The sequence below is a fragment of the Triticum aestivum genome, chromosome 5D (assembly GCF_018294505.1).
Source record: "Triticum aestivum cultivar Chinese Spring chromosome 5D, IWGSC CS RefSeq v2.1, whole genome shotgun sequence".
In the NCBI taxonomy this organism is placed as follows: Eukaryota; Viridiplantae; Streptophyta; class Magnoliopsida; order Poales; family Poaceae; genus Triticum; species Triticum aestivum.
Window position 1 is genome coordinate 508,367,320 of NC_057808.1, and position 13,096 is coordinate 508,380,415.

The 13,096-nt window shown below is 41.6% G+C and overlaps 1 long non-coding RNA gene across 2 annotated transcripts; it reads left to right on the forward strand.

The window, feature by feature from the left end:
- The first annotated feature begins 2,386 nt into the window (after nucleotides 1–2,386).
- On the forward strand, nucleotides 2,387–12,789 carry LOC123123296 (uncharacterized). Of its 2 annotated transcripts, XR_006460582.1 has the most exons (8): nucleotides 2,388–3,013; nucleotides 3,633–3,838; nucleotides 10,161–10,256; nucleotides 10,384–10,440; nucleotides 10,540–10,718; nucleotides 10,912–11,002; nucleotides 11,963–12,064; nucleotides 12,384–12,789. It is a non-coding gene; the product is annotated as an uncharacterized lncRNA (long non-coding RNA). The 2 variants fall into 2 exon arrangements; XR_006460581.1 differs by having other exon boundaries at nucleotides 2,387–3,013; nucleotides 10,540–11,002.
- The last annotated feature ends 307 nt before the right edge of the window (nucleotides 12,790–13,096 follow it).

The window sequence follows — 13,096 nt, forward strand, 5'->3', positions numbered from 1 at the left end:
ATGTAACTAATGAGTTAGTTATGGGATGATGCATTACGGAACGAGTAAAGAGACTTGCCGGTAACGAGATTGAACTAGGTATGAAGATACCGACGATGGAATCTTGGGCAAGTAACATACCGATGACAAAGGGAATAACACATGTTGTCATAACGGTTCGACCGATAAAGATCTTCATAGAATATGTGGGAGCCAAAATGAGCATCGAGGTTCCGCTATTGGTTATCGACCGGAGAGGTGTCTCGGTCATGTCTACATAGTTCTCGAACCCGTAGGGTCCGCACGCTTAACGTTCGATGACGATTTGTATTATATGAGTTATGTGATTTGGTGACCGAATGTTGTTTGATGTCTTGGATGAGATCACGGACATGACGAGGAGTTTCGAAATGGTCGAGAGGTAAAGATTCATATATAGGATGATAGTATTCGGACACCGGAAGTGTTCTGGGGTTACCGGGTACGTATCGGGTAACCGGAAGGGGTTCCGGGCTACCCCCGGCAAACAATATGGGCCTTATGGGCCAAGAGGGGAAACACACCAGCATCAAAGGAGCTGGTGCGCCCCCCATATGGGCTGGCCAAATTGGAGAAGGAAAGGGGAAGGAGGAAAGGAAAAAGGGAATAGGATTCCCCCTTCCCCCTCTTCCCTTCCTACCCCAAATAGGAATAGGAAAGGGGGAGGCCGAGTTGGGAGGTGCCCAAGTAGGATTCCTCCTACTTGGGGCGCCCCCTTGGCTGCCTCTCCTCCCCTCCAACCTATATATATGAAGGGAGCACCGCTAGAGCACACAACAAACATTGTTAGTCGTGTGCGGCGCCCCCCTCCACAGTTTACGCCTCCGGTCATATTCACGTAGTGCTTAGGCGAAGCCCTGCGCGGATCACTTCACCATCACCACCCGTCGTGCTGACGGAACTCTCCCTCGACACTTTGCTAGATCAAGAGTTCGAGGGACGTCATCGAGCTGAACGTGTGCAGAACTCGGAGGTGCCGTACGTTCGGTGCTTGATGGTCGGAATGACAAGAAGTTCGACTACATCAACCGCGTTGTCAAACGCTTCCGCTTTTGGTCTACGAGGGTATGTGGATACACTCCCCCTTCTCGTTGTTATGCATCTCCTAGATAGATCTTGCATGAGCGTAGGAATTTTTTTGAAATTGCATGCTACGTTTCCCAACAGGTTGCACCGCTCGGGCCTGGCTCCACAAAAACGGCTGATTTGAGCGTTCCTCTGGATGCAGGCCCGGATGTGCTTTAATGTTCGTGTTATGCAGGCATAACAATGAATGCGGGTAACCAAACATGTCATTTTCTTCCCGCACGGATCTGGCTGAGATATATGCGGGTTACCAAACGCATCCTCGTTGACCGAATGGTCGATCTGCTTGAGTGTGGTGATGGGATCGTACATGCGCAAGCACACAATTGATCGATCATGCTAACTGGTATTATAGGAATACAAGAAACGCAATGGAGAGCAACACGTCGCCTAATGAGAAAAGTCCACATACCCCTCTGAAGTTTCGTGAATCGACTACTTCACCCCCAGAACTTTAAAACCGGGCATGCAACCCCTAAGCTTTGCAATACCAGCGATATCACCCTTGGATACATCGACAGTGGTTTTGCTAATGTGGAGTGCCGGCCAAGTCAACAAAACATGGAGTGTTGACTATTGACTTGTACTGTCACCACATCAAAGAGATGGATAGCGAAAGCAGGAGGTGGAACCGTGGAAGTGGGAGCAATTTGCCACCACTGCTTAGGAGCTGATGGAGACCGACTGTAACCACGTCAACCATGATCTAGGTTGTTTTTGTTGACTTCCATCAACATCACAGATCTCATCGTCAAAGCCCCTGGAGGCATCTCTGGCGGTAGCGGCCATTGACATACTCCTGGCCGGTGAGATGGCTTTGAATCCATGTTGTCACCCTTGACATTATCACCTTCCATGGGCATGGGGCGACGGAACTAGCCTCTTTTTGAAACTTCAACACAAAATGACCCCAATCTGAAAATATTTTCTAAACCGGTCCCTTTTTGCATGACGCCCAGAGCTGGGGCGCCATGCAAAAGGGCTAATTTTGAGAAATATTTTTCAGATTGAAGTCATTCGTGCTGAAGTTTTAAAGAAGGGTCAGTTTCGTCCATTTTCACGGGGCGCCCTCCCTCCTGCTTTGCCACCCCTTTCCTCTCGTCGGCCAGGTGGCGGATGGGAACCCCAAAATACGGGACAGTATAAGACATATTTAAGGATAGTACACGAGAAAGGCGCTCTGGCGCAGTGGTCAGGGTAGCGTATGTGCACCCTGCAACCAGAGTTCGATTCAATGATTTTTTTTTTTGTCCATCCAGAAAAGCAATGAAAAAAAATACTACTGCCCCGCAATTACCTCCTCGCGTCGCGACGTCCTCCGCCCCTGATTCCTCTCTCCTCGCCGCAGCCCCCGTCCCCGTCCCCTTCCCCCTGTCGAAGCTCTGCCGCCCCCGCTGCGACGATCAAAGCTCCGCCATCCCCGTCCTGTACTCCCTTGGAAAAGATCGTTTTTTTCGACGGGAGGAGTAATTCCGGCCTAGATCCGGTGGTGGCGATGCCGGATCCTGCGACGGCGCCGACGCGAGCCACCAAGGGCAACGCATGCCGTGGACCCCCTCTCCGGCTGCGCTTCCGCGAAACCCTAGCGGCTCCGCGTCCCGGCGACCATCTCCGAGGCGGACAGCCATCCCCGTCCCGTACTCCCTTGAAAAGATCGATTTTTTTCGACGTGAGGAGTAATTCCGGCTTAATCCGGTGGTGGCGGTGCCGGATCCTGTGACGGCGCCGACGCGAGCCGCCAAGGGCATCGCATACCGTGGACTCCCTCTCCGGCTGCGCTTCCGCGAAACCCTAGCGGCTCGGCGTCCCGGCGACCATCTGTAGCAGCCCGAGAAGGCCCGGACAAATTCTTGGAGCAGTACGCCCGCCGCTCCAGCAACTTTCCTCACCGCCGTCCGTCGTCATCAAGGTCACCCACATCCTTTACTCCTTATTACTCTTTTTTCCCTGCACCATCATGCGTATTTGTATTTGTATTTGTGCTACACCATCACCATCATGCTTCCTTCTTTTTGCTACTCCATCAGATCAGAATCAGCAAGTATGGATGCATCTTTGTTGCGTATGGTGTAAATTTGTGCATTGCATAATTGTTGTCAATATTTGAAACTGTTTTAACATGTGCTCAGAGTTGCTCGATACGTCGTTCAAGTCCATCACAACTGCTTGGGGAAGTGGGGAGCTAGTTCCATTTTCCTTTTCTTTCTATAGTACCTAAACTGGAGGAGTTCAGCAAATTATGAGGCATCTCTACCCAACTAGAGAGGACTGGTTAGATTAATTAGGCCAGCATCTTGTTCATGCCTGAAACATGTCTTACTCTATTTTGTTGTGGTTTAGCGCTTTTTTCTTCAAAATCTGCATTCAAGTCTTCAGCTCTCAATATTCTTTTTCTGGTTTATTTATTTATGTACATACTCTGAGAGAGGACTGGTTAGATTAGGCCATCGGAGTATCTGTTTGATGTGATGAATTTCAATCCTGCATCGCAGTATTTATTTGTTGAGCTTTATCTGTCTTTTTCTCAGGTTCTCTCGGTGGTCGGAATTTTGCAAGATGAAGTTGATCCTATTCTTTCTACCATGAAAATTGAAATGGCACCTTTGGAGTCTTGTGCTGACGTTGGTGGTTTAGATGCTCAAATTCAAGAGATCAAACTATACGAGGACATTGGATTCAGGCCTCCCAAGGGAGTCATACTGTTTGGGGAACAGAGAAAGCTCTACTTGCAAAGGTTTTATCTTTTAATCACTTCCATTTGGCCCTGAAGGCTTGATAATCCATGTTTTGCTACTTTCAAACATCTCATAACTAACATACATCTTTTCCTAGAAAAAGTGTAACATCTTTTTTATCGTTTCAAATATGATGAAATTTCCTTTGATTCAAGACTGAATGTGAAGTACTTGTGCTGCTCACTAACTTTAACTATCAGCATGCACATTCTCACAGTTAACTAAAACTGAATATATTACAATAATGCAACCACATCTCTGAAATGAGAGTACACTTAAGCCCTATTCCCGATAGCCAATTCTTCACTAATTCATGGAAATAGATGAGTGAAAAAGACAAGTAGCTACATTAGCTTTTGTTCTAAAATTGTGTTTTCAGTGGATTGTGTAAAATTGAACTCAAATTATTTAAATTATCTGTAGATGTTCAGCATCGAACCATTTCTTCTGTGATTATACATATTCAAATCTTTAACCCAACTGACAGAAGATGCTGTCCTTAGTTTTTTTTTCGAAGCAATAACCAAAATAAAAATATCAGTGCTTATTTTCAACCTGTGACTGCTAACAGCAGCAACTTGTACCCCTCAATAGCATATTTACTCTGTCCTTTGTACTACTGTAAAGTGCATAGAATATGTGTGAGAACCCGGATTTAACTTCCAGACCCTCCTGTGTATATTTGTCAACCCCAGGATCATTGTTGACAACACAGCAAAATGGTATCATTGCACAATGCGTAAAAGCATTACAAGTAGTATATTTTTCACAAGACATACCTACTGAACTGTCTCATGACATTTATTACATTCAGAAAACAGCGGAAAGTACAATGCATAGCGACTCCATCTCAGCCACAGGCAGTCGATGTAGTCCACGTGACCTCATTTCTACGGATCGCCATAGTAGTCGTAGTCATCACCTTCGTCTTCATGGAACTCTGTTGGCAACAAATTTTTTGCCATGAGTACATTACATACTCAACATGCCTCCCTCGGGGAAGGTCCTAATAGCTACATGTGGCTTCAAAGGAAGGTTGTATGGCTCATTTGCATAAAAGCTAATTTTGTTTGAAAGAATATAGCAGTTGGATAAAAGCAGTTTTTGATGAAAACAAGTTTTATCTCCAGAATAACTTTCATCAAAGTGAGAATCCTCGATCAACTCACACTCTTCATAGGTTCCAAGAAAAGGGAAAAGAGGGAATAAGCAAGACTGTATGTCAAGAAAGATTCATGTGCCGTCCATGACCGTGGACACGGCTATTCGAATAGTTTTACACTCTGCAGAGGTTGTACACTTTACCCACACGACACAATCCCGACTTGTTGCCACTAGCCGTCGCTAGCGTAGTACACGATCTGGTATACCGGCAGGGAGATTGTGACGAGGTCTTTAGACTAGATCCCCCAAAGATGTGACATGCCCACCGGGTCTGGCGCACGGAACTGAGAGTACGTCCTCAAACCGGTCCCCCCATCTGTGCCGAGGATACCCCTCGCAAGGCAGCTATCCCATCTGCGGTACGGCGACATCGACACCTAAGGCTGACTAGCTTACTTGACCAAGCCAGTGCCCATATAGCATATGGTTGTACTGTTATCACAATCTTCAAATCCAAGACTTATTAGGCCTTAAGCGGCACGGACGACTGATTGCCCCCTTCAACTCGTGAAGGGCAGCCAATCGCTCCTTCAATCCTTGATTCAACTGTCGCCCGCGCCAGTATTCAGATGGTAAGTTTCACCCAGAGTAGAAGACAGTAGAGGATATCAATAAGGCCATCTGGCCTAGCTCAGCGGTAAGTTTCAACTGTCAATGACTCAGAGGTCATTCAACAAAGCACCTATAGGGTAATAAGCATGGCTAAGCATTTCTACTCTACAAGAATACTATAATTCTACTCAGGTGTCAAGTGAATAGGCGACAAGCGGATCAAGGTAATGTGTCAATTGACACGCTAGCTACGAGAATTAAAATAGCATGCACATAGAAACAATAAAACTCAATGCAATTTTGTAAACCGTAGGATAAGTATGATCAAAGAAGAAGGCATGCCTTCGTTGTTGAGTCCTTCACTAATTTGTTCTGTCCATGTCCAACATCGATATCGTCACTCCCCTACTCGTCGGAACGATAGCAAAAGACAAACAATAAATACTAAAGCAAAAGTAAATCCAAATAACATCCAAAACAATTTAAAATTGGATGGACAGCAAGATATTGATCAAGATGGAGACTTCGAAATGAGGTTGATTAGGATGTAAGAGAAAGGATTCATTGAAGTGACATGGTTGAGGTTGACACAGCTAAGAAATACTTGGCGATCAAGACTAACGTTCCAATACGAATATGCAATTAAACACTGTTAGTGCCCACTACACATCTCGACAAACTATATAGGAAACTACGATCTAACAAACACAATGGCATCAACACACATGAAAAGGAACCATCCTATGCATTTAACCACACAATTACAACATGACATGATGAAGGTAATAGTTAACCACAAATAGATATTTAGATAGAATCTAAATATTTATAATGGTCAATAGTAGTCAAGCATATACATCAACTATATAATAATTCGAAAGGCAATAGTTCCGTAAGACAAACGAACAAACATTACAAACCATACTAGTTAAGCAATCAAACATCACTCAACAACATGAATCGAATTGACCTAGGTCTAACCCTATAACATTATTAATATGAAATAGGATCAATTCTATTATAACAAACCAAGTCATTTGTCAAACAATTAACAAGAAACTATACAAGACATGGAACAAAAGAGTGAACTACTATCCAGGCATGATATGATTAAGATTAATAATCAACCACAAGTAAATATTTGGATGTATCCAAATATTTTATAATGGTTAACAATAAGCAAAGACTAAACACCAATCATAACAACTATTAGCAAGCATTTCTATGACAAAAGACAAACCAATGCTATCAAAAAATAATTGGAAAATTAAATAACCAGACACATCATACAAGGCATGTGAGTATAGAATCGTGAAGAGGTCTTATCTAATAACAAAAGCATTAAACATATGAGTGACCATGAGAAGATACTAAACTAGGACACTCTTTATAATAAAGGAAACAACTAATATCCAAATGACCTCTAGCAAAAATATTACCACAACATGATTAACAACAAAGCAACAATGTGCACTAAGCATATGAGAAAGACACAACTCAACTATTGAAAGGTGAACTATCCTAATCATGTGATGAGCTAACGCAACATGTGCCAAACACTCATAACACTAACATATATGAGCAACACAAGTACAACTATAACACATGGAATATAATAACACATGAAAGATAACTAGCATGACTTGATGTCTAGACTTAGGCATACCACAAATGCAACAGTAAGCTAAACAAGATATGATGCTAAGCATGGATGATCATGACACGAGATACCAAAATATGCTACTAATAAAATGCAACGTGTAACTATGAGATAATCTAGTTGATAACAAGTGACCTAAAGATCAAGCACGACGTTAGCATACAACACTACCATGCTAGTTATGATAAATGAGAACATGGAAGCATACTAAGCACATAGGAAAGTATACAACTAGATCATCTCATCAACCAAATCAACATGTGTTATAGAAGCATGAATAACAAGATGACATGCATTTCTATGTAGTCATCATACACTTGCAAATATATAAAAGGTACACAACTAAGCATCATACAACACACAGATTGGTACACACACGCGTTATGCAATCAAGTTATACAATCGATCATCATGACATGGTATTGATAAGGCAAGAAATTCCTAAATAAAAGAATGTATGGTATCAACAAATCACTATGATATATCTACCAAGTAAACATTAACCAAATGTATGAACATAAGGTACAAACTACCAATGATATAACACATGGTAGGCATACAACCAAATATGCCTTCTACTTGAGTAAATATTAATATGACATGTCAATCAACTAAGCATGCATAGCTACTATCCTAGGTAAATATAACACGTTTGCTAATTACCAAGAAACAATAAACTGAACTCTATGTCACAACGAATAAATTCTATATAGAATGCAAATATAACAATGACATAAAGCAACTATCCATGCAATACTAAACAATAAACATCTACAAAATCGCGTTAACAATTACTCAAAAGTTGCTACTAAAATAACACATAAAACATGACATGTCACACAACTTAGGAAAGTGAGAAAGTGATCTTGAACCACGCATGATGCGATAGATAATTAAAATGATAATAGAGTGCCTACAACAAGTAATTCATCACAACCATGGCTATGTTCTAAGTTAACATGCCAATTCAAGACAACTACTATAAAGAAACTAAACAACAAAATAATAGATTGACATGATTTTGAATATATAAAACACACATGCTACATGGATGTAAATGAATATAGAAAATATATCTAAGATATATTCATGCTAAACAAAAGAAATAATCAAAACATGAAATATTCCATTATTCGATACATAAAGCAAAGTTTAGAATAATTCCACATAAATATAACCATGTCGAGCGTTCACCAAATATTGTACGCTCGCAAACAATAAGTATCAAACATAACCAAAATAATGATAATAAGATTACACAAATAATGCTCCAAATCTAATTAAAATAATAACACGCGCCAATCATGTATGAGGGATGATAACTAATGTACCAATCAACTCCTACACAAGGTAATAACTCGAAGGAACTAATAGAAAGGCATATCATACTTTTAGATGATGCACAAAGTTATCTACACGAAATGCTACAAAAAAAATAAAACGCACCTTCAAATCAATCGAGTAAACCATTTGATACTCCTAGGCATAACGAGAGACATAGAAATAACATACCAATAGAAAAGTTTTACCAACACAAAACCTATTTGGATTCCATACAAAAAAAAACGACTAAGATTATATCTCTTCTACCGATCACAAGATAGAACCCACAATCTAACCCCATCACTGGATTTCTACGGTCATATGGAGAATTTTATCTATTAGGCTCAAATTCATATGATGAACAAAACTAAAGAATTATGCCTATGCCATCGAATCGATTTCGGTTTTGGACACACGCGGCCAACGACGGAGATAGGTTGAATCATGATGTCTACGGGATACACTAGGTGATGACAAGTACGCATGCAAAAGGAATTTGATAGAGGCTCACCGAGTTTGATGGAACAGTGCGACGAACTTGATGAACAGTGTACGCGGACATGCAGAATTCTTCGTGTGTGCTTGACGGATCGCGTTCCTTCTTCCCTGAATGGAATCATGGTGTCGAGGGGAACCTTCTGGCGCAAGGGCATGGATGGGGAGGGCCTGCATCAACGGGATGGAGCATTGGTGTCCATGGTGCATCATTCTTTGGACAGAGTTTCTGGAGACAGAGAGGAAGGGAGAAGGCTGGGTGTCACGAGAATTGGAAAAGGAGGTGGAGGCGCATAGCATGGTGCCTGCAGTTTTGGAAAGGAATGAGATTTAAGGGAAGTTAGAGGAGGGGCTGTTTCTCTTCTGTACGTTAGGTTTCTAGTCTCTGTAGATTGTGAACGTACAGAGGAAGGAAAGAAGAGGAGGCGTGAGAGGAATAGGAAGGGAGGAGGAATTAAAGGAACGTGCAGAGTTTCTATGTGTGCACGTAGGTGGCTGTTGAGATTTCATCTTCTGTGAGTTGTGAACGTACAAGGAGGAGAGGGGTTCGTTGGTTGGGAGAGATGGGCCACTTCGGCCAGGCCCATGGGGAAGAAAAAATATAGAGAAGGAGTGGTTGGGTAGGAAACAGAGAAAAACAAAATAAAAACAAAAGAGAGATATGGGTTTGGCCCAATTCGGTTGGGAGGAAAAATGTAGGATGCGCACACACGGAAGAGAGAAGATGCTGGGTAGGAATTCTGTACAGAGTATGACAACAAGAAAAAGAAAATCTAGAAAGAAATTAAAAGCTCGAATACATATCAAATGAACTGAGATAGCCAAGAAAGTGTAGACTCGCATATTTAAATATGCCGAAGACAAATTTAAAAACCAGTTAAAACAAAAGATCAAAACACAAATTTAATTTAAGTTGACATTAGTTCAAATTAAATCCACTAACTTTATGAAAACTCAATTTAAGCTTTTATTAACAAATAAAACAAACGAAATTTTCTCGTCCTGATTTTTGGAAAACTTTTTCTTAAATTTGGGCGCCTCAGACCATAAGTTCTATCAATGTCCTTTCCTAAGATTGGTACATATTCTCATTGTAGTTCTCATCATTTACTTTGTCCATTTTTCAGGTAGACAGGCAGATGGTCTCTCTTGCATTCCGCTTCTCGAGGGTAAAAACTCCAAAGGAAAGAGCTCATGTAGACTTGGAAACCCACTATACTAAGGTGAGGAACTGGGGATGCACCCACTATGCAGTCATTTCCTGAATAATAGTAGTAAAATCTGCATATTTTTTCCTTATTTACCCGTCCTCTGTTCTTCAGCGTTCTCACATGTGTTAGTTAAATGCAGGAATACCTTGATGAGAAATTTGAGTCCTGCACAAGGAGAGCAATCCCCTACAGAGTGGTATTCCTATGCCATGAAACTTTGTTTGTAAACATCTATTGCCTTCATAGTTGGCTCTTTCCGTTCGAATTTCATTTGTATCATACATTGTACTTTCAGGAATATGTGAAGAACATATCGTCTTCAGGGATGCAGTCTAGTTGTGGCTTTGTAAGAAATGGATTTACACTTTATCTGTTAGACATATGAGTGCCATGTCCTGTGTTTCTCAGATATTTGTAGAACAATCAGTTAACTCGTGATATCAATGTCTTAGCCAATCTCCCCCTTTCCGATCTGTAAGTAATCAACATGTCATTCATTTATGCTTTATTATTTATATACATATGCATTATCATCTCATATCTCGCTTACCTGTTGGAATATTGCAAATAACAGTTTCACCGGTTGGATTCCTAGCGAGTCTCTTAATTTTTTAACATGCAATTGTTATAGAGCTATATCCTAAACTATTATTGTTCTTATATGTAGGACTGATGGTAATCCTTGGACTACGGAACATGCTGTGCACTGGACAACCTGCTCCTCCTGCGCGTACCCCCTCTGGGATAAGTCCACTTGCGTACGTACTCTGCTAATTAAACTTCATCATCCTCCTCCTTCTACTGTAACTCAATTAATTGGATAGATGCCTACTTGCTGTTATGCCATTAGCATGATAAAATGTGTTTCTTCCTGCCCTGCTTGCTGGGAGAAATCTGGCTCGCGTATGTTTCTTGTTGGCCGGTAGTGTTTGTAAACAGGCATTAGCATGATAAAATGTGTGGAGTAATTTAGGAGTAAAATATGCAAGATTATGTTCATGCCATTAGCATGATTGGTTCATGATCAGTGCAATTGGCATTGACCAATTGGTCTAGAAGTTATCTGGTGGAGTAGATGAACAATCATGAATTTTTCTAGAGTAATAATCCTGACAGATCAATTTATTTAGAGTACTGAAGCTATCTTGTGATCATTATTTATGACAGATCAATAATTCACTCGAGGAGTATTGTGCCAATGTGTAGGAAAACTAATGTGCAGGAAAAGTTTTGTGTATTGTGCTGTGTGTGGCTGCCAATGCTTTTTTGACTGTGATTGGTCACTTGTGCATGTTGCACTTGAATCAAAATTTAGTTTGCACCCTGCCATCAAAATTCAGTTTGCACCAACCTGAATCCAGTTTAGTCCATGACCCTGTAGGTTCTTGCTTCTTTCCTCTTAGTTTTCTTTCCGGCAGAACAGAGCCTGCCATGGTTGATTATATTATAATCTTCCGATTAAAGAACATGGTGATTTTTATTGATCCGCTGATTAAAGAATAGAGCATGCCTCTCGTTGAAGACTGATTCTATTGAATGAAATCATACGTTGAACTATGAATGTGTCACCTAGGAGTACTAATGGGTGCACTGCCTCTAATTTATCTTTAGAATACTCAGCTTCTCTCAACTAATCTACTCATGTAGGCATGGGAGTAATAAACATGTTGCAGTTATCTTTTTGTGTAAATAAACACTGATGGAAATAAACAATGCAGGAAGATGCATACTAGGCAGCTGATGATGAAGTGGCGCTGAGAAATGGAGTTGCATAAAAAATATTGCTGGGATACTATGCAGTACTCCTAGTAATAAGTGAGGTTAGTTTCCTCTTGCACAACTAAATATGTTGATGTATGTCTAGCAAGATATGGAAAATTACAGGAACCTTTGGTTAGTTTGCAAACACAAAATCTTTGGTTATTGGTCAGCCAAGCACACGTTGAACAACACACACGGCTAAATCTAGGCAAGCATGGTACACAATTTCGACGTGATTGTCATGCGCATACTCGGAGTTGTCCTGGCACATGTGGTTCAAACACAACTGTATAATTTACCGAGCAGCCTCACTTCCTTCCATTTGCAAACATCTGCTTTTTTTTTCTTTTTCTGACAGATAAACTGATTATGTACCAGGTCCATTCTTTTCTCAAGGCCCAAATTGCAATGCAGGCATCATAAGCTTTCCAAGCTTTGAGACAAAGTTCAGGAATGGAGCCTTGCCAAATGCCAAGACAGAATTAAAATAATGTCTCTGCAAATACCCCCTCCATCCGAAAATACTTGTCAAGAGACTCCTGCAAGTATTTCCGGACGGGAGGGAGTATCTGGTTATGTATTTGGCAAATTCTTTCTCATGACCCAGATTGCGATGAAGGCATCATAAGTTGATAATTCAAAGCTTTGGTGACAGAGTTAGTGAGTTGAGGCATAAATGGAGCCTTGCCAGGTGCCAAGACACAGCTGAAATAATTTTCCTGTATCTCCTGTCTTAAATTATGAGCACATGCTACAATATTTTTACCAAAATAATTTTCCTGTATCTCCTGTCTTAAATTATGAGCACATGCCCAGGGCCGTCGGCATAGGTCCTTTGCCGTCGGCATAGACCTATGCCTACGGCTGCCGTCGGCGTAGATCACGTCAGCGTAGTCTTGTCAGACCGTTGGCATAGTACAGCCGTCGGCATAGGGCCTATGCCGACGGCCGGGCGTCAGCCGTCGGCATAGTTTAGCCGTCGGCAGTGTTTTTTGCCTGACGGCAACGGACGGCGCCGTCAAAAGCGCTAACGATTCACGGAATGCCACGTGGTAGAGGTATGCCGACGGCTTGGCTGTCGGCATACCTCT